We start from the raw sequence: 23,173 nt of genomic DNA on the forward strand, positions 1-23,173 counted from the left end.
ACTCATTTGATGCTCGTGAGAAGGCATGATGTAGGTGTGTGGTGAGTGTGTGTGTATGTGTGTGTGTGTGTGCATGCATGCAGTGCACACATGCAGTGAGGGGAGGGTAAGCCAACTACTTCTTCAACTTTGGCGGTTGTTCAATGATAAATGTGTGTAGGGGAGCAGAGTGAGGGTTGGCCACAAATGTGGCTTTGAGCTGTCACACACATCCTCCACATCTTTATCTGGCAGCCATATACCTGCCAATTACAGAGACTTTTCTAACCAGGTTTGTGAACTCATAATTATTTGCCTATGCCACACTTAAGAATAGGATGTTCCCAGAGTCATCTATCCTACTCAGATGGAAGGCCACCTCCACCAGAGAGGACAGAGGGGCTCTTTCTTTGAATGGAAATCTATGTAATCCACCCATAACAGTTTCATTTGTATATTTTTTATTTCAAGGGACGTAATTCCTTTTAAAACTCCCTTCATTATAACTTTGAGTTCCTTTTTGCAGTCATCTCAATAATAGGCTCTTCTATCATGTTCTACATTTTGCATCTGATTTTTATTCGTTTTAAACTCGGGTTCAAATAAGAGAATTTTTAGTCATTCTTTCATATTTAAGTGTTTTGCCCTTTTGGGTCAGCTCTGTAATACTATAAGTGATTTTGATATATATGTTCATCTTATAAGGAACCACCGTTCATTCAATTTCTTCAACCTAAATCTTTGAGAAACAATTTAGGTAAAAAGTTACTATGGTAGACCCTGAAGAGTATAAGAATTTAGGTTATAGCTGTTTCAAAGTATTGATTTTCATTAAAAAATAAGAGTCCCCTGATTTGCTACTCTCGTGAATTCTAAGGTTCAACATCTGATAATAATTGGCATTTCCCTAACCTAGGTGTGAGCTAATCTGAGACTGGGGAGACAGATATCAAGAACACAGGGCCTCAAACATCCAGAGCTGCTCAGGGATCACTGGACTCACACGGGGCCTGAGAATAAGAAGGTCAGCTATTAGTACACCTATGTTAAAGCTGGAGAAACTGAAGTCCTCAGAAGCTACTAGCAAGCAGATCCAGTCAGCCCTCTGTGGCGGCAGAAGACAAGCACAGGTCTTCAAATTCTAAATTCTGTGCTTCCCTCCACTCTTACTATATCACACTGTACCTTGTAAACATTCAGAATCAAGGTATTGTCTTCACAAGGCATGAGGAGGATGAAGAGGAGAGGGGTCTGGGGAAATGGAATGGCTAGGGGAGCCTCTCTAGTATGTTCATATTTATAGGGTTAATTTATGAAGGGTCTGATTCTGAAGCTTCAAAAGGTGAGAAACCAGAGGAAAAAAACTCCAGGGGGTGAGGTCACAACAGTGAGTTTATGCAAGCATTATGGGTTGAGAGGGGCAGAAGTCCTAGGGAGAAAGTGAGATATACCCTGGACTGAAAAACAACATTTCTGGCACATGGATTTAATTTCTCTTTTGCTATATCACAGAAAGAGGAATGGTGGCTGGGAGGTAGAACAGAAATGGGCTGCCTTATGGAGTGCAGAGTTCCCCATTATAAAAAGCTTATGAGCAACTGAATCAGGTGAGGATCAACCACAGAAGCAGAAACAAGCACTGGTAGATATACACACATACACAAACCCATATATAATCCTCCAGTGCTTTGTTCTATTCCTCTGCTCAATAAATTCTATATATAAAGGATATATACTATTTATAATACTTAATACTACATATATGCAAAATAAACATATATGTGGTATTTATTTATTTATTTTTTGTGGTATTTATTTAATAGAGTAATTTGACCTTAAGCAGTTGTGGAAACTGGTTAAACAGTCTGTATGTCTGTTAATCATGACTGCTGCTGGAGTTTGAAGCCCACTGGGTGGGCGATTAGGAAGGAAAGATGGATATAAATAATGGGGAGAATCAGGAGCAGCCTGGAACCCATACGCATGCACCGAAAGAAATTTCGTGGAAACTAACTGTGACCTTGGCTTTCACTGCTTCCCAGCTTGCCCATGTGGATGACCTGCTGTAGCAGGCGCCTTTTCTCAAGTAGCTAAACACACATATCTGGATGAAGAGTTGGAGAAGCTGGACGAGCATCCAGGAAAAGGGAAAGTAGTCACGGGCCCAGATGCTGCTTCTTGCCAATCAGGTGAGTCAGCAGATCGGCAACAACATGTGAGCTGTAGAGTGGCTGCAGCTTCCCTTCTATCCTCCAATCTCCCAAGTCTCCCCCATGTTCCACTCTCACTGGAAACATAAAGGAAATTGAATTCTGAGTAGGGTAATTCAATCCAGCCACACTGGCATACTCTCTGGAAGAAATATTGTATCTGGGGCAGGGTTGACTTAGACGCTCTCCAGATGCCCAGCCAAAATTCAGGGAGCCCAACATGCCTTCTGACTGTTTGGCACCCAGGTGACTGTCTGGCCAGGGAAGACTTTTGTGAACCCACACATTTAGCTTCTTTTAATGCCTTCATCACCAGGAATTTCCATTTTCTAAGCCCATTCAAAGAGTAGGAGAGTGTCTTTCTAGCATCTCCCTCTCTTATTGCCAAAGATCAACACATCTGCCTATTACATTTCAAGGATTTATAATAGCATATATTATAAGCAACAACAGCCAGCATTCAATGACAATATATAATGTGCTACACTCTTTTATATACACTCTTTAATTAACTTCTTACAACAATCCCATATGAAAAGTATTATTGATACCTTAATTTTACTAATGTGAAAATTCAACTTTAAAGAAATTGATTTGCTCAATGTTAGACAACTATTATGTGTTGAAGTAGAGATTCCAATCTAAGACATTCAGCTTTGGAAAGCAACACCACCACCATTAAAAATACCAGATACAGGGATCCCTGGGTGGTGCAGCGGTTTGGCGCCTGCCTTTGGCCCAGGGCGTGATCCTGGAGACCTGGGATCGAGTCCCACATCGGGCTCCTGGTGCATGGAGCCTGCTTCTCTCTCTGCCTGTGTCTCCGCCTCTCTCTCTCTCTCTCTCTCTGTGACTATCATAAATAAATAAAAATTTTAAAAAAATACCAGATACAGAAAGCTGCCATGTGGTGAAGAACAAGTTTTTACAGTTGAACCCTCTGGTATCAAGAATCTCCTACATCCAACTAAGTTGAAGAATGTGTAATTTTATCCTTTGAAGAGGAACAGTAGAAGTGTAAACAGAATCTGAGAAAACAAAACTAATAAGGAGGCAAATAGGAGGCACCAAAGAGATGAATTCAAAAAGGAAAAAAAAAAAAGGGAAGGAAGACTAGTGTGAAAAAATTTTCCTATCTTATTACTATCTCACTATGATGACATAATAACTAAATGAACTCAAATGGACACATTTAGTTAACATAGTAAGTGAAGAGCCAACAGCTCAGTTATGTCGATTGGTAGCCTTCAAGCAATTTAAAAAGGTACATGGCATTAAAGCTCCAAAAAACACCAAGGGATGGGGACAGTGGTTTTAGCAATTATTTAGAATTGGGTCCCTGGGAATGCCTTCTGTGCATGCTCAGGATAGGTCACTACAGGGCTGGCTAATGAGAATAGGCAGGCAATTCTTCAAGACTATTTCCAGGAGACAATGATAGCACAGAAACCTTGGAAAATCACTGAGTGCACACTGGGATATAAAACTCTGGCTGCCATGGAAATGGAACAGGCCAAGTGTAGCTTCTAAACTAGCATCTGCAATGTGCAGCTGAGCAGCTCTGGTTCCATGTAGCTTGGACCAGCTGCTCTGTGCAATGCCCAGCCTCAAATTCCTGCTCACCCAGCACAGTACTGCTCATCCTCTGATGCACCCTTCCCCTCGGTACCATCCCCAGCATTGCTCTTCTGGGCTTATTTCTCTCTGGTCTATATGATCATTGTTTACCTCTCTGAGTTCCTTGAGCAGAAGGACTGACTGTAGCCTGCATTTTCTCATGTTTCTATTAATGACATTTCAAGTATCTCAAGAATGTTCTAGAGCTTAGTCACTGCACTATTCTCTCTTCACAGTACAAAACCTCCTGACTCTGTGGAAGCCCAGAATTCCTTCCTTTCCAAAGCCTCTCAGAGTTCTCTATTCTCTGTCTTCACTGACCCTGCCCTGGTTTATCTTCTCATCATCTCTTTCTAGGAATACAGGAATAATCTTCAAATATCTCTTCCACTACCTTCAAGGCATGAAATTTGTTTCTGCTTCAAAGGGACAGGACGTTCTTAAATTGAAGACATGGTACTGAGGACTGCTCCCAGAGATGAATATTGGGGTTCCATCTTCTTCCAAAGCTAAGCTTCACTTTTTTTTTTAACACCATGTGAACAGTTTTTTTCCCAAAGCAGTGCTTCCTTCTTTGGCCTGTTGATTTACCTTTCCTATGTGAACAAGCCAGAAGAATACTGCTGAGCCCTTCAACTTTGACCCACATGGGAACACAGATCACTGGAGCAGCCCCAATGTTTAAAAAGCAAGACTTTTAAAACAACAAAACATACCAGTTGGTGATACGGTTACCATGCACTTATATATTTCCACCCTTCAAAGCTCTTTTGGATACACTGTCCTTAACAATCACAGAAGATGGATATTATTGTTCCCATTTTATAAATAATACAAGAGAGTCTTGGAGCATTATGATGGCTTGTGTGGTATCTCACAGCTGGTTAGTAACAGAGTTCAAGAATAAAACCTTAAATTCCCAGTCTAGGTAAGGCACACATGTGAGAAAGCTTTTTACTCCATTATTCTGGGTGTTTACTGATTTTAAACTTTTAAGTCATCACATATCTATATATTTTAAACCTTTGTCTATAGGCAGAATGCATTAGAGAGATTTATTAGACAGGCAATCTGGAAAAGATGACTGTTTTCAGAAGCTACTGCTCCCCAGTCCTCCTTAGGTGGAAAACCTTAATTTGTCTTTCCAAATACACTCCACCTCAGAGAATAGCTTTGTGGATGCAAAAGCAATAATAAAAGACCAAACTCAGTCCAGCTGCAAATGATCAGGCTCTTCTCTCCATTGTGGTAAATTATAGGCTTCTCTCAGGTCCTCAGTTGCTTATATGCCTGGTGACCTGGTCTGAATAACCTGGCCAGCTACAGGGGAGAGTGTTAGCCCCAGCCCAACCCCCCATTTCTCATTTAACTCTACTCATTAGAGGAGGCTGGGGTGCAAGCCAGGTTAACATGTCAATAAGTCACCAAGGAAATGCAAAAATTGACAGCTGAGGAATCCCAGCTCCCAGCCTTCTCCACTACACAAACCCTCACAAAACAGGTTTCTCAGCCTCCTTGCCAGGTCACTTAAATGAGTAGTGACATTTGAGTCCCTGAGAGTAATTAATTTCCTCTGTCTCCAATAGCACCTCATATTTTTAATGAATTTTTACAAGTCTCAGATCCTCCAGCTTCCAGCTCCCTTCCCAGTCCCGTTGTTCCCCAAGGTCCCATAACGAATAGCTCCCACTCCTATTTGCCTTGCAAACTCATATAGACTGGAAATGATAAATACATTATCTGGGCTTTTTAACGGACCATTGTTTAATTTTCTATGCTTGTCTGGTTGGGGAAGAGATGAATATTACCTTGTGGAGAATAAGATTTCTGTTCCATTTAAGGGGGGGTTAGGGGTAATCTATGGCAGGAAAGCAACACTCTGTTCATCCTAATAGGCAGTGCTAATTAAAAGTGTTCAGAAGGGACATCCATCTACCAGTCTGTGATTCATTCAGCATTATCCCTGGTAAACAAGAAATAGATACTGCAATGAATGCTTCTAATTTGTCAAAAGAATAGGCATTTTCAATTGTGCCTTCTTCGCATCCTGTATGAAGTACAGATTTCAGTGTCGCCATCATTTAAAAGTTTAGGACCTCAAAATAATAGTACTTGCTCTTAAGCTTGTAAATCTCCAAGTCTGTCTTCTATATAGAAACATTTATCTTACATATGGTTTGACTTTAGTTTCAACAATTGAGAATTGTTCTTTCTGTTGGTAATATATTTAAAGCGGAAGGCATTTGAGGAGAGCTAATATAGTTGTGTTTAAAATCAAACCAATTTGAGACCACATACTAGGAGAGGCTAAAATCCAGTCAGGAAAACTTAAAACTCCTAATGATGCTTAAAGAAAAGGAGAAAGGGAATTTCTCACCACAGAGTAGACAGAAAAGCTGCCCCAAGCAGCTATTCCCGAAGGCTCCATGAACCCTCTAAGGTGTTTTAAGAAGGAACACAAAACATAAAAGCCATCACTTGAAGAGGACTCAGAGACATCTGTGAGTCATTTTTGAAGAGAGGAAGATTTTCCTAATACCAGCAAGTCAACCAGCCTCAAATATTTACCTTTGTGTTGTGCAAAAGAGTCGCTTAATCATGAAGACTTAGAGCCAGGGTTCACCACCATGTCTTGCTGGATGCTGAAAACAAATAAAATAAGATGTTTAAAAAAGTAAACAATTATTTATTGGTCTTGTTTTTATTCCCTCTCTTTCGCTAAAGAAATATTTACTAATTTCCTACCATATATCAGGCACTGGAAATACAGTAGTGTATAAAACAAAACCACCACTACCACCAAAAAAAAATCAACAAAGACAGTCCATTTTAAGTACTCCGCTAGAGAGGGTACACAATGCCTCTAAGGTAGGAGGGATCAGGATATGTGTGTGTGTGTGTGTGTGTGTGTGTGGTTATCTCTTCCTCACAAACATGTGTACACATTCACATGCATATCTACACATACACAGAAGTGTGTAGGAATTTTTAAAGAACTTCTCCAATTTGTAATTCATCTGACTTTCTTAGAGGCTTTAGCTCTTGCCTTGAGATCATTAAAGAAGAGGGCACTGGAGAAAATGTCAAGAGTCTTAAAAGTGATCATCTGTAATTCACCTTCAGGACTCCTTTTCAAGGAAACAATCACGAATTCAGGCCAATATTTATGCACACAATGTTATTTGTAAGAGAGAAACAACCGATAAAGGAATGATAAAATGAATGTTAGTATTTCTACATGGAAAAATATTATGCACATACAAAAATAATCTTAAAAAATTTTAGGATTGAGAAAATATGTGTAATATAGTAAAATTATAAAATTTGAGCTCATCCATGTAGAAGTTGGTCTTAAAAAATATACTAACTGTTAACAGTGGCTCTCGATAGCATGATTATAGGTTATTTTTCTCTTGTCCTTTTACTTTCCAAGTTTTCTACAAAGATGATGTATTATTTTCTAGACAGTAAATAAACATACTAAATAGAAGTTTGAGGTGCAACATCGCCATTTCTGTGTCACTTCTCCTGCATCCCCCTATTAAATGGGAGACTCTATGCTCTCCAGCATCAATTTCAATCTGCAGGTAACACTGCCCTGGGATTGTCTATTTCCATCTCTGCCTCTCTCTAGTATTATTAACCCTTATTTCCTGGAAACATAGTCCAGAGACAAGTTCATGGTCACCACTCAATGTTTGCTGCATAAAAGAGCGAGTAAGTGAATGAATGAAGACTTAATAAATGGAACTATCTCAATGAAAATTACATTAAAAAATGTTCATTCGAAATAATTGGTGACAATAAAAATTAAGTCTGGATTAATTCTCTGGAATTCACAGAAGATAAAAGAAGTTGGAAAGCAGAGAGATAACCATTTTTCAGGGAAGACAGTGAAACTGAAAAAAAAAAAAAAAAGTAAAAGAGCCTATGGTTAAAAAGAGAAATAGAGAGGGAGAGAGACTCAACATAATGGAATATCACAGCCTACTGAACTTCCAATATATTCCAAGACCAAGAATCTGCTTAAGGCAGGAATATTTATCTAGCAATAACATCCCATTATGGCAACTCCATTATTTTACATGTTTAGACTTACATATACATACACTAAGTAGATATTTGTTATTAGTTTTAATCAGCAATGGATGGTTGACTTCCTACTAAAAGAAAACAAAAGCTAAAGGATAGATCATTGTAATGTTTTATATGGATTCAATTTAGTTTATTCATAAAACTAGTGAAATAGACTCAGGATATTAAGTTACAGTTATATTTTTCTGGGGGTAGGTCTGGTTTGAATCTCATCTCTTTTAAAAAGAGATAGAAAATCTTGGGCAAGTTATTTGACCTCTGTCAGGCTCAGTTTTCTTACTTACATAAAATAGTATAATAATAATACCAACCTCATAGGGTTATTGTAGGAAACAATTAAAATGAGAGACAGCATAGCATTCAAAATAGACTTCAAGCTCAGGATGCCTGGGTGGCTTAGCCATTGAGCCTCTCTCTCCCTTTGGCTTGAGGTGTGATCCTGGAGTTCCATGATTGAGTCCCATATCAGGCTTCCTGCAGGGAGCCTGCTTCTCCCTCTGCCTAGGTCCCTGCCTCTCTCTGTGTATTTCTCATGAATAAAGGAATTTGAAAAAAATAGACTTCAAACTCATGCTTGTTTACATCAGAACCTGGAGCTCTTAACATATACCAGTCTTCCATTTTATTATGTGCCTTGTAGTATGTTGAACACTATGCAAATCTGATCTCATTTCATCCTCAGAATGGTTGTCATGAGGAGGCACTATTTTTTCACTTTATAATAATTTTTATTTCTGTAGTGTTGGTAGTACTGTCCCCTCTTTCTTTCTGATTTTAGTTGATTTTTCTCCTTTTTCTTAATCGATCTAGCTAAAAGTTTACAAGTTTTGTTGATCCTTTTGAAGGACAACTCTTGGTTTTGTCGATTTCCTCTATTTTTTTAAAAAAATTTTAATTCAATTAGCCAACATATTGTACACCACTAGCTTCAGATGTAGAGCTCAATAAATTTATCAGTTACATATAACACCCAGTGCTCATCACATCATGTGCCTTCTTTAACTCCCATCACCCAATTACCCCACTACCCACCCCCTCCAACAACCCTCAGTTTGTGTCCTATAGTTAAGAATCTCTCTCATGGTTTGTCTCCCTCTCTGGGAAGATTTCCTCTATTTTAAAAAAATCCATTTTATTTCATTTCTCCACTTTGAAGATGAGAAAACTGATACCCAATTTTAAATAGTTATTAAGTGTCTGAGTCAAGATTCAAACCTTGAATGTCAGGTTCCAAAACCTAATCTCATTAAGTGTTTAAAAAAGAAGTTACTGAATTTGGGTTTGCATCCAGTCATGATTAACAACAAAATTCAGTTTACAATTTTGCTATGTCACGCCGTATTATTTGATATGCTATGGCTTGAACTTTATTCCCTTGCCAGTCACACTTAAGTACTCTCCTATTTCTTTTCTTATTAAATATTTCAAGCATGAAGTTGAGTATAGACATAATTATAACCAAAACTTATGTACTGCCACCCAGCCTGGTCACATATTACCATTCTGTCATGTTTGCTTCAGATATTTCCTTTTAAAAAGAAACATTATAAATATAAGCAAAATTACCCTATGAATTCCTTCCTATTTCCACAAAAATAACTATACCCTCAAATTTCCATGCATGTTTTTCTGCTTCTACTACATGCTTGCATCCACAAAAACCATATAGCAATGTTTTCATATGTTTTAAAACTTTGTTTAAATGATTTTCCACTGTAGGCATCCATCTGAAGCTTGCTTATTTTCTTAAATATGTTTTAAAGATTTAGCCACTTTGATAGTGGATTAAATTCTTTCATTTTAACATTTAGATAATATTTTATTATATGTTATGTTCTGATTAGTCATTCGTATAGATTAACATTTGGGCTGTTTTCAAACTGCAAAAAGAAGTAATGCTGCAGTGGACACTGTCACACTCCTTGGATACATATGTGTGAGATCTCTCTGTGGTCTATGCATCTTCAAAGTTATTAGATGTAACACGTGGCTCTACCAAGTGTCAGTAGTAATTCATACTGATCCAGCATGAGTTAATTGTATCACCAACATTTGGTATTGCCACACTTTAAAATGTTTCCAAAATGATGGATGTAAAATATCTTATATTTTGGCATGGATTTCTCTAATTACTAGTGAGATTGAACATTTTTTTATTATTTTTATTTTATACGTTTTTTTCTATTAGGTTTCTTCTGCTGCTTTTATATATGTCCATGTTTTTCTGTTGTTACAGGAGGTCGGCAATATATCCTAAGCAGATAGGAAAGCAGGGTGCCTAGTGTGTCATATGGTCATATGTGTCATGGAAAAAGCAGAAGCAGAGGGAGTACTGAAGAGGGCTGAGGTGGGACCTCAAGTTCAAATAAGGTAGTCAGGAATGACCTTACCTGGCAGGTGATATTTATCTAAGTCATAAAATTGATGTGGGCAAAAGCCATGGAAAGAAATAGCAAAATGGTAAGATGGTAATATTCAATCAAAATATGTAGTGATACCTTGGGATGTGTTATAACTACCTTCTATACTAATCTGCATGCTTTGGATGCAACTCTTTTTTTTTTTTTTTGGATGCAACTCTTTTGCAGTTGCATATGTTCCAACTATTTTTCCTGGTCCAATGCTTGTCTTTTTATTTTGTTTAAAATAAAACTCTTTTTAGATTTATTTATTTATTTATTTATTTATTTATTTATTTATTTATTTTTTAATTTATTTTTTATTGGTGTTCAATTTACTAACATACAGAATAACACCCAGTGCCCGTCACCCATTCACTCCCACCCCCCGCCCTCCTCCCCTTCTACCACCCCTAGTTCGTTTCCCAGAGTTAGCAGTCTTTACGTTCTGTCTCCCTTTCTGATATTTCCCACACATTTCTTCTCCCTTCCCTTATATTCCCTTTCACTATTATTTATATTCCCCAAATGAATGAGAACATATAATGTTTGTCCTTCTCCGACTGACTTACTTCACTCAGCATAATACCCTCCAGTTCCATCCACGTTGAAGCAAATGGTGGGTATTTGTCATTTCTAATAGCTGAGTAATATTCCATTGTATACATAAACCACATCTTCTTTATCCATTCATCTTTCGTTGGACACCGAGGCTCCTTCCACAGTTTGGCTAAATGTTACCCAGGGCAATATACACGTTTAATGCAATCCCTATCAAAATACCATGGACTTTCTTCAGAGAGTTAGAACAAATTATTTTAAGATTTGTGTGGAATCAGAAAAGACCCCGAATAGCCAGGGGAATTTTAGATTTATTTAAAAAAGATTTTATTTACTTATTCATGAGAGACACAGGGAGGTAGAGACAGAGGCAGAGGGAGAAGTAAGCTCCCTCTGGGGAGTCTGATGCAGGACTCGGGATAATGCCCTGAGCCAAAGGCAGATGCTCAACCTCTGAGCCACCGAGGCGCCCATAAAATAAAACTTAAAAATTTTTTAATGTAAAGAACTATATCAGTACTTCCCTTTAAGGTAGGTGTTTTTTGCTTGGTTTGCTTTCCTTTGCTTTGCTTTTATTCAGTATATCCTTTCCTACCCCTCCGTCATAAAGACATTCTTCTATAGTTCCTTTAAAAATTTTTAAAGTTATGCTTCTTAAATTTAAGTCACCTGGAATTGATATTCTTTATATGGTATCAGGTTAGGACTCAGTACATTTTCTGTATATTTCTGCATGATCCTTGTACCATTTATATCTCAGTCTATCACGTACAGTCTACACGTAGTCAGCATAGGGTATTTTGGGGTCTAGATCTTATTCCATTAGTCTAGTTTTCTAGTTCTGTGCAAATACCTGTACTACCTTAATTACTATAATTTTATCTTAAGTTTTCACAGTTGATAGGGCCTATCCATCTGTCCACCTGCCCACCTACCCATATATACATACATCTTTCTATCCACCATTATTATTCACAAATATTTTCTGAGACCCTAATTATGCCAAGTACTGCTTTTATCACTGGAGATTTAATAACAGACTAAACAGATATTTCTGCCCTCATGAGCTTACATTCCAGGGAATGGAGGCAGACACTAAACTAAACAAATCAATTAAATATGCCATGGTTATAAGAGCCATGAAGATACACAAAGTAGAAAAACATCATCCAGCATGTGTTAACACCTGATTTAATATATAAACTGAAAAAATCTAATGGAATAACAACAACAAAACCACTTATTTTAAATATACACCAGACATCTAGAGTTTGCAGGAAAAAAATTAAATACTCATGCTTAGATCTATCAATAGTTTATAACTTTTGGTGAAGAATCTCTACTCCTGACAGATGCTATATAAAATTGCAACCTGTCCTTGCCAGGCTGTGACTACACAGGAAAGTCTAAAGTCTATTTTAGTCACCTAGAAAGAGAGGTGTGGGCACACATGCCCACACCTTCTGTTTGATCCTTGACCAGTGACACAGGTCTTGGGTCAGAAAGAGACTGCAGTTTGTCAGCTGGACATTATGGGAGCTTGGAAAATTTTCTGCTTTTGGAGACCTGGGAATAAGCCTAGAGCTCCCAAACACAACTCCCAGAAAAATAGAATTTTTTTACAAGCTGTCTGTACGTGCTCTACAGTTAAAACAGAATATGCACTACCTCTGCTACCTTCCTCAATTCCTAGAGTAAATGAGCCAATAGATAGTTGCTTTTTCAAGTTTATTTGTTTTTTTTTTAACAATTTTTCTATCTTTAATAGTAATATCACGACTCTGTATGAAACTTATTATGTTTTCTTATCAACACAATCTGCCCTGTGTGACTCTGGGCAAGTTATTTCACCTTTCTGAACTTCATATTTCTCACTGTAAAATGGGATAAGAATACCTAATTGCAGGCTTGTTGTGACCCTTAAGCACTATATTGAAAGACCTTAGTAGAGTGGCTGCTATGTGGTAGGTATGGAATAATGGTAGGCCTTATCATTAGAATTGTTATACAAATAATTCTAGGTATTTGCCAAAGATCTCTAAGACACTCCCATGACCTGGAATCTGCATGGGTCTAGAATCCAGGCTCTCTGAGCATATAGAAGGTAAATACATAAATTAGGAGCACAAGTCCCAGTTCCCGCCCCAGCACTTTATCATCACCAACACATGAGAACTACTTATGTCCCGATAAGAGCTGTCATATGTAAAGCGCATCAACAAGTTAGTGTTACCTCATTTGTACACTCCCCAAAAACTCTACAGCTAGTTGGATAGGGAAGTAGCAGAGACAAGGTATACACTAATTATATCTAGGTTGAATACACCCGGGTTTGCTAATTTGTATACAGCCAATCATAGCAAAGGTAACTCCTCTAGGGGAGCCACTCACAGTAAAGGAGTTCTCACTACAGAGTGAGAGAATCCTAAGCTTGCCTAGCTCCCACTGCAGGGTCCCACTGACCCTCTTCTCTCCTAATGTTCCAGCCTCTACAGGTCTAGAAATTGCTCTGACAAGAACTCTCATGCTAGATGCAGTCCACAGTGATACTGTAGTGGCAGCCAGGACAATGGCAGCATCCATACCCACAAGGCAACTAGTGGGCAAGCAGAGATACCACATAAGGGTTTAAGGTACTATATGACCTTTTACCTCTACTCCAAATGAGTATGCTTCTGTGTGTGCATGTGGTATAATTAAGCATTAATAAGAAGGAAGGTTTAGTCAAGAGAGGTTAAATACTTTCATGTTGGATGCTTCTTTGCTATACTGAGTAATTCTATAAAAAATATAAATATTTAAAGAGGTTATTTCCGGTTGAGTTCTGCTTATTACATCAAAGACAGAAGAGGAAAACAGTTCATAGGTCGTTGGCCCTTAGCAGCTCTGACAGATTGATTCACTTATTCATTTGTCCGTCTATCCATTCATTCTTTCATTCAACAAATGTTTACTGAACTGTGTTATATTCCAGACATGGTTGTAAGCCTTGGTGATATAATGGTGTTAACAGTCAAATGGGGACAGGAAAGAAAATAATGACAAGACTATGATTAATTCTCAGATGAGAAAGTATTGGCTGTTAAGAGGGCATAGATGAGGGCCGTCTGAGAAGGAAGTCCATGTACTTCACATTAAAGCCAGTTAAAAAACCAAACCAAGCCAACCCAAACAAAACAAAAAAAAACCTCCCCCAAAAAACCTTTGGTAATACATTGTCCAATTTTTCCAATGACTGAATCTTCTGGTATCCCTCCCACCCCTGCTCCCGCATCTAGCAATGTCAATCTTCCTGTCCTACTCCTTGCTTTATTCTTGGTCTTGATGGACTAGGGGCCTGAGAATGACTTTCAACACTTCTATATACATATATACATATATACATATATACATATATACATATATACATATATACATTGCTTTCCCTTATTCTCTGGAAATTCACATTCTGGGCAGTTCAGGTAATTCACTGGCTTAGTTCTCTGGGAGGCCTACTGAATCAGCCTGTCTCTTGGATAAATTCTGGGGAGGCTCCTGGGTGCAAGTTCCCTTGCCCTCTTACCTGACATCTCTGGATGCCTCCGGAGACACCAGTACCTAGCATGGGGCTGACTGCTATGTGTGTCTGACAGCTAAAATTAAGGGCAGCAGGGCAGAAAGTGTATGTGCTGACACCACAGTTCGACCAGCTTGCTCCGATGCTGTAAAACACCGTTGGCGGAGTGCACCAGTAAATTGTCCCACTAATTAGTTTATTATTTCATTTGAGAGATCAAATACATAAATAAAATTAATAAACCCTGCAAAATAAGTGCATCACTGGAAATAAAAGTATTTCTCAGGTCATTGCCTTAAACACAGACATTACATGCTAGAATAATGTTAACACAAGAAAGGCAAATCGTGCTGCCTTGAGGGCTAGAACGTACCAAAAGCAGCGGGAGGTTGGGGAAGGGGTAGGTGCTGAGCCTTGGGGCTGACCAGAAAACATGGATGGTGTTCTCTACTCTGGCATACCTACAGTTTAACCTTGACCAAGTCAACTTCCCCATTGACCCCCATTAATGAGCTTGTTTACTTGTGAGTAAAATAAAGGGGTTGGGCGGTTTCTGAGGTTTATTCTAGCTATGGCATTTTATGATTATGGGAATCAAATGAAAATCAGAACTGGGTTATTATGAACTTAGTCAATCAAGAATGCATAATGAGGGGCACGTGGGTGGCTCAGTGGATGAGCCTCTGCCTTCAGCTCAGGGCATGATCCTGGGATCCTAAGATTGGGTTTCTTATCCAGCTCCCTGCAGGGAGCCTGCTTCTCCCTCTGCCTGTGTCTCTGCCTCTCTCTCTCTCTCTCTCTCTCTCTGTGTGTGTGTGTCTCTCATGAATAAATACATAAAAAATCTTTTAAAAAATGTGTAGTGAAAATTAAATGAAATAAGAACCCATTGTAATATGGATTTGAGAACTCGGAGGGAACTTAGGTAACGTATAACCTAGCATTCACCTTATAAACAAAGGGAGAAGGAGACCAAGTTTGCATTCTCTGAGGGCCTATTATAGACCCCCCCCAAACAAAACCCAACTATGCTAAGGATATTCACACATACCCCAAGAAACTTAAGCTCAGAGAATAAAATGTGGCTAAATCCACACAGAAAAAGACCAAAATGAGGTTTCCGACTCTCTAGATAAAAACATTTCCACCAACCTGTATTCAATTCCCCAGTCTCTTATTGGGATCTCAGGCCAGGTTGCTCACTGCCTAGCAGCTCCCTGGACTTATAAGAGATATCATGGATGATGGATGTTGTATGGTCATTATTGACCATTATACTGACATTCCAAATTCTGTTTTTCCTCTGCCAATGTTGTAACATCACCTTGCAATTTAGACTGCCATGTTTGATAGTGAATTTAGCCCTCCTAAGCATTTTAAGAAAATATCATTATATCTTAAAAGGCATATAAATAGACTCTCAGAGATAAGAAGGAACTTATTCAAAGCCCCATGTTAGTAAGAGGTCAAGATGGAATGCAAAGGATGTCTAAGCTCTCAGATCATCAACTTTCTCTACTAAACATCAGTAACCTGAACATTTATGACTCATTTTTTTCTGATCTCACTACACTGTACAATACCCTTTGATAATTACATATTTTAAATTATCTATGCTAACTAGAGTTGAATATCTTTCCCTCCCAATATTTTCTACCCAATATTTCCCTCCCAATATTCCTATTTATTTTCTATGGTTTTGAAAAACCAGAACCGATTATTCATTTTTGAATAAAAGGCATATTAAGACATATCTCAGAATATATAAACAACTGCTGCTAGGGTTAATTTATATTATTTTATAGTATGCATGTGATTAATCCTCATTAATATGAAATTCTCCTTTGTTGAGGTGCTATGTACAATTTTAAATGGCTAATTAAAATAAACAAGAATTGAGAGAGAGCAAAAGCTGAAACCAGAACTTGTGTGCAATTCTCAAAGGTCAATTTTTAATATAAATGTAAATGCAAGTGTAAGTTGATAAGATGGGGTGGAGGGAGAAGTAAAATCCGTGAAGTGTTAGAGTCCACGAAGAAGCAACACAGAGTAGCGAAAACTGTACTCCTCTGAAGTGAAAGAGTTATCAGTCCACAACTTCTGTGCGAATTAGAAGAAGCCCCTCAACCATTCTGAAGCTTAGTTTCCTCTTCCAAAAGATGAAGCTGTTCTGGGATTAAATGAAAAAATGGATGTCAGCAAGGGCTTGCTTGGTACATGTAAGCATTTGGTACATCTATTATTAGGCCCTGAGTCTCTGCCCCCACATCTTTAGCTGATCTGGAAAATATGGTTTTGTGAGAGCAAAGACAAGTTGATGGAGACAAAGCAAAAAGTTGATTTTTTTAAAACCAAAATTTCTCTGGCATATATAGGAAAGAAGCCATACATAATGCATTCAACCAACTCTAAGACTTAGAAATTGTGAGCTCTCTGCTCTGGAAATTGGGGTTCCTGGCACACAGTAGATATATTTATCTTTCTTTCCCAATACATGCATAGCTAGGTAAATTGCTCCTTTTAAATTATTTCAAGTACTACACAAACATTTACAACTTTAAGCCAAAATAAATCTTTATGCCATAAACTTAAGACATAGGTTTGAAGAGCAATTTGGTAGTATATATAATAAAGCCTTAAAATTTGGTTAAGCCTATGACCCACTTTTAGAAACTCATCCTAAATAAATAATTATGGATATGTCTAAATATTTGGCTACAAAAATGTCCACATATCTTTACAACAGTGAAATATTAGAAATAAAGAGATTTGACAACAGTGATCTGAATAAATTCTGCTGTTTATGTTATGAAGCCATTAAAAAATAATGAAGAGTATTCATGCCATTAAAATAAATTTTTAACAATTTGTCTAAAAAAGTGACAGTAGAACATACAATATGAGATTACTTTTATAAACAATACTTAAGTGTATAAGCAAAAGACGAAAGAAAATGCCCCAAATGTTATGAATGGTCATCATAAGCTCGTGGGGGAATTTCATTTTCTTTGTCTTGCTTATTTATATTTCCTAAAATTTCTACCATAAATATATTTTTTAAAAGATTTTATTTATTCATGGAGAGACAGAGAGAGAGAGAGAGGGGGGCAGAGTCATAGGCAAAGGGAGAAGCAGGCTCCATGCAGGGAGTCCAATGTGGGACTCAATCCCAGGATTCCAGGATCATGCCCTGAGCTGAAGGCAGATGCTCAACTACTGAATCACCCAGGCATCCCTCTATCATAAATATTTATTTTTATTTTATTTATGTATTTTAAAATATTTTACTTATTTATTTTATATGGAGAGAGTGAGTGAGCAGGGGGAGGGACAGAGGAAGAGTCAGAGATAGAGAATCTCAGGCAGACTCTGTGCTGAGCATGGAGTGCATTTTAAGGTTCCATCTCATGACCCTGAGATCATGACCTGAGTGGAAATCAAGAGTTGGATGCTTAACTGACAGAGCCACCCAGGTGTCCTATTTATTTTTATTTTAGGAGGTATTGATCATCTCAAATGTATATTACAATCATGCCATAAACAACATGAAAACACAAACAACATTCGGTAAACCGTATTTGTATAGAAAATTTTAACAAAAACAATATGTTTATTCTATAAAAGTTAAGCAAATTGATAAGAATATTTTGATATCCTAATAAGAAAAGGAAATGAATAAAATAATTAAATAATGAATAAACAGGTATGTGGAAATATTCAAGTTTAGAAGTGATCAAACACATGCAAATTCATAAAATTCGATGGCTTTTTAAATCTATTAAATTAGCATAGTTTATATAAAAAGAGACAAAAAGACAACTATTTAATAATTAGTGCTAGTAGGGAGATACATGTTTGCATACATTATAGATAGAAGTTTAAACTAGTACAATATAATGTTATTTTTGACTGACTAAATGATCCTACTTTTGGGAATTGGGGAGTGATTCGACTTTGGGGAATGATTTAGAAATCATTCTAAACACAGAATGTATATTATGAACAAAAGTGTTCAGTGTAGTATTATTTGTGACAGGATAATTGGGAAAAATGCCTATCAGTGGGAAAGATAGCAACATTTTCATTACTAAATAGTGTATAGCTATTAAAGCACTATTTAAGAGGCTACATAGTAAAATGTGAATGGTTTTTTAAGTGAAAAAGCATGATTCAAAACAAATATGTATGTGCACACTTACACACACACACATTCACTCACTCACATACAGAAAGAGATGGCAAGAAAAATACCAATAATTTTTAAAGGTATTATCTTTGAGTTACAGAATTAAATTTTTCCTTTTTTCCCCCTTCTTTGTGCATGCATGTGCATGTATATGTGTTTCAAACTTCCTTCAGTGAGTATGGGTTAGTTTTATAATGTGAAAAAAATGAGTATGAAATAAAAATAGAAAAGTTTTTGATCTTCTTGTGCCCTTAGGAAAGTCTAGAGGAGCTAGCCTTCAATGAAGTAATAGCCAGAGGAATATTTGCCCATTTAACTAAGTTAAGAAAGTTGCTAGAGGAAAAACAAAGCAATGGAAGTTAAAGGTAGTTTGCAATCAATTTAAAGTCTGGTAGGTATCTTAAATCAATTTTATGGGGAGCATATTCAGCTGCGGAAAACCATGCAAGGAAATAGGAAGATAGATTATATTTCTTTATCTTTTAAATGTGTGCTTAGGGAAAAAAAGGAGGAGGGTGACCATAATGAACAGAAAGGCATTAGAATAGAATATCAAAGCAGGCAAGCATAATGCAGTTCACTGTTGCTCTCTTTCAACTAGCTTCAATTTGTGGAACAAAGGGGTGCCATATGTTTAGGAACAACAAAGTCAAAACTGGTCACTGAGCTTCCTAAGAAATAGGACTTGGCTTGAATGCTTGCTTGCTGGACAACAGGAGTTGGGAGAGATATGCAGGCTGGTCAGTGAGATGTGGAAAATATTTGTGCAACTGGTACATACCAATTCTATTCCCACTTGTCACTAATTCATTGCCAACATCTTGAGACTCAGCTTCCTTATACACAACAAGTGTTCATTTGTTCATTAAATATGTACTGAGTGCTCAATACCGTGCAGGGCAACAGGACAGAATTGTGAACAAGACAGACCATGACCTCTTCTCTGTCTTACATTCTAGAGGCGGAAACCCCATTGTGGATCAGTGTAGTGATAAGTGTGGGTTCTGGGATAAGACTCCCTGGGGCTATGATCCCAGTTCTAAAGCTTCTACTTCAAACACTTCTACCACTCCAAATCCAGCTTTTACCATGTCTTCTACTATGACCCTTTTCTGAACTATCATCATCTTTAGCTTGATTACTACAATAGTAGGGTCACTGGCTTCCTGCAACTTAGCATCCCCCTTCTGTATGATCTCAATAGGGCAGCTAGGCTAATTCACAAATAAATAAATAAAATGAAGAAGAAAAATATGATTGATTGAGAGCAAAAGAGACATCAGGCCATTGTTTCCCATTTTAATCAATATACAAGTCAAAGTCCTAGTCATGGCCACCAAAACCCTACCTGGATCCAGCTTCTGGCTACTGCCCTGACTTCATCTCCTACTATGTGTCTCCCTATTTAATATGTTCTTCTTACAACATGCTAGGCATTCTTCCTGCTGTGGGGCTTTTGCACTGGCTATTCTCTCTGATTGAAAAGTACTCCTTCCAGATGTTGCATAGCTTGCTCCCTCACTGCCTTCATATCTGTGCTAAAATGATCTTTCATTATTGGAGGGTCTTTCCCAATTAATATACATAAGATTTCAGCCCACATCTCCAGGGTTACTACTTTGTACAACTCCAGAGAGTGGCATTCACATCACAAAGTGAATTGTACCCGTTGGAATTAGGCAGTGTACAGCCTGACAAGCTATACACAATAGCTCTGTCCACCACCATTTCTCCACTGCATTATTCTCCTTCATGGCTAATACCACCTGAAACTGTTTATTAGTTGTTTATTGTCTCTCTTGTCCTACTATAATAAAGTTTCACCAGAGCAGTGATTTTTATCTGTTTTATTTACTATGATGTCTCTAGAGATTAGACCAGCACCTGCCTTGTGAATAAATACTTAGTAAATATTTATTGAGTGGTTGTCCGAAAGACTCTGGCAAGTTTCTTAGTCTATGCTTGCACTATCCAACATGGTACCACTAGCAAGATAAGATTATTGAGCACTTGAAATATGCCTAGTGTGACTGAGGAACTGAACTTTGAAATTTTTACTTTAACTAACATTTAAAATGGAAGCAATGTAAAATAATTTGCCATTAAACTCAACTTTGCTGTTTTTAGGGGACATTTTATTTTAACCCCTGCAATATCTAAGATGCTACTTAATTATTATTACTATTTTTTTTTACTATTTTAATGTGGACACTAGAAAGTCTACAATTACATGTGGCTTGCATTATATTTTTATTATGCTTTTTTATTTTATCTAGTTTCTTCATCTGTAAAAGGATGATGATAACAACTACCTCACAAGGGTGTTGTGAAGTTTAGGTGAGGCAACATAGGTAAAGCAGCTGGTATAGGGCCTGGTACATAATAGTTGCTCAGTACTGCTTGCCATCATGGTATCATTGTTGCTGTTGTTGTTGTTATCAAATATAGAGTACATATAATAGGGATGAGTTCTTATCTGTGAGTTGAGGAAAGGCTTCATTTTGAAATGTATTTGAACAAAATTCTAAAAGAGAATTATAAGTGGATTAAGTAAATACTAAGAGGGAGAGTTGGCAGGAGATATGGTGGCCAAAACATCCCCAAAGCAAAGAACAGAGCCACAAGTCAGACTTGAGTCTTTTTTTTTTTAAATTGGAGTTCAATTTGCCAACATATAGCATAACACCCAGTGCTCATCCTATCAAGTGCTCCCTTAGTGCCCATCACCCAGTCACCCCGACCCCTGTCCACCTCCCTTTCCACCACCCCTTGTTTGTTTCCCAGAGTTAGGAGTCTCTCATGTTCTGTCTCCCTTTCTGATATTTCCCACTCATTTTCGTCAGACTTAAGTCTTACCTCAAAGCCCATGCTCTGAACCATCAGATGATATTACCTCTTAATAAACCTATATCAAGCAAAATGGCATTTAAGACTTAAGAGGGGAATCTCTAGATCCTAGAAAGGGTCCATTTAACCTTGAAATAAGCAACTTCAAAATTGGATTTGATTCAGTGCTTCTTAAACTCCATGTGTGAAGACCCTTGGAGAGTGTTTTGGCCTTATTATTTGGTGTGGGAGAACTCTACATAATAATTTACGATTTTCCTTTTATATTTTATTAAAATTCTAAACATTGACATATGCATATTATAAATCATATGGATGAATACTTTGCAGATGGGTAAAGCTATGAAATTTCTATGCTAGCTTTTGTGATTGCTTTTGTGACTATTCTAGTAATTACCCAGAGGGATGACAGTGCTGAACCTTAATTCAATGTTTCTCAAGTTGGGGATCAAGGACCACAGGAGGTACAGTAAAGGACCACATGATTTTATTTTATATTTATACTTTTTAGGATTCAATGGATAAGACTTAGCCAATCTAACATTGAGTAGAATCAATGCTAAGAAAGGGAGATCTGAAGAGAGAAAAGGAGGTATTTTTGATTGGCAGAACTCAATTCAATTTAATTCAAATGCTTTGGATTATTCCAGAAAATACACATCACCTTCTGTAAACTGATATGCGCCGAAGAATTATTATGATTTTCCTTCACACTATTTATTTATATGTATATATATGTATGTATTTACATATGAATATGTATTCAAGCTGTCATAAACATATTTTACATGATTATTTGCCACTAAATTTGGAAAATATTCCATACAAGACTTTGGGCATCATCAAATCATCTGGAACCCCCCTGATGAAAAGTGTTCTTACTCCTTGCTGCACCTGGAGGGACCATTCTAATTGGCCTCGCAATATGCCCAAGGGTTAAATTAATTTATGTGAACCTCACAGCTGGACAGCTGCCCAGCACTATATACTAGCAGCTGTTTGACACAATAAACCAAGAATCAGATTTTCTTGCAGCAAAAATAAATTTTTAACAACATTGCCCATTTCCACAGAGGCAGAATACAAGATATGATTTCTGTATGAGATGATTGTGAAAGAAGCCTCCTCGGAGGAAGGGTGTCATTTTCTAAGTCAAGGCCCTGTCCTGCCACATTATTTAAGCACAACATGACATGGAAATACATTTAATAGGATTTGGCTACAGGCAAAAAGTCTGAAAAAAAGTACGTGGATTCTAAGAATTTGCTGCTGAGTTATGCATGGAATTCAGAATTTACTAGAATTGAAATCCTTAAGACAATCTTTGGCTCATAACAAAATAAAACTCCTCTCAAGTGTAGCTATACTAGTACACACATTATAATAGTCATCATATTCTCAGAATGAAGGAGAAGATCAAAACTGCATCTTTATATTTATTTCACAATTCAACTTCACTAAAATTATTTTTTCTTCAGCACATGTTAAATAACTGGCACTTCACCAGAACCTTTTCAATTACCTATTAGTAATAATAGACAACTGAACCACCTGCTCAGGTGCATTACATATCTATAATTTTGCAACAATATTTCAAGGTAGATACTATGCTCTCATTATCTTTGATTTAAGTGTTTGGAATATAATGTGGTAGTGAGTCATCTTGCACCACTCATAAAAAGGAAACCTATTTAAGGATGGAGAAACAACACAGAAAAAGCCT

At 37.3% G+C, this 23,173-nt stretch overlaps 1 protein-coding gene across 22 annotated transcripts in view; it reads right to left on the reverse strand.

Annotated features, from left to right (window-relative positions):
- The window catches only part of DAB1 (DAB adaptor protein 1), a 1,166,965-nt gene that overhangs the window by 579,372 nt on the left and 564,420 nt on the right, over positions 1 to 23,173 (reverse strand). For 20 of the 22 annotated variants that reach the window (XM_077891933.1, XM_077891931.1, XM_077891932.1 and 17 more), the window contains one exon: positions 6,375 to 6,448. The gene's annotated coding sequence lies outside the window, so the exon portion shown is untranslated. Of the gene's footprint in view, positions 1 to 6,374; positions 6,449 to 15,569; positions 15,683 to 23,173 lie in introns of those variants that run through there. The other 2 variants (XM_077891939.1, XM_077891942.1) reach the window with 1 other exon arrangement.

This window comes from Canis aureus, chromosome 3 (genome assembly GCF_053574225.1).
Source record: "Canis aureus isolate CA01 chromosome 3, VMU_Caureus_v.1.0, whole genome shotgun sequence".
NCBI lineage: Eukaryota > Metazoa > Chordata > Mammalia > Carnivora > Canidae > Canis > Canis aureus.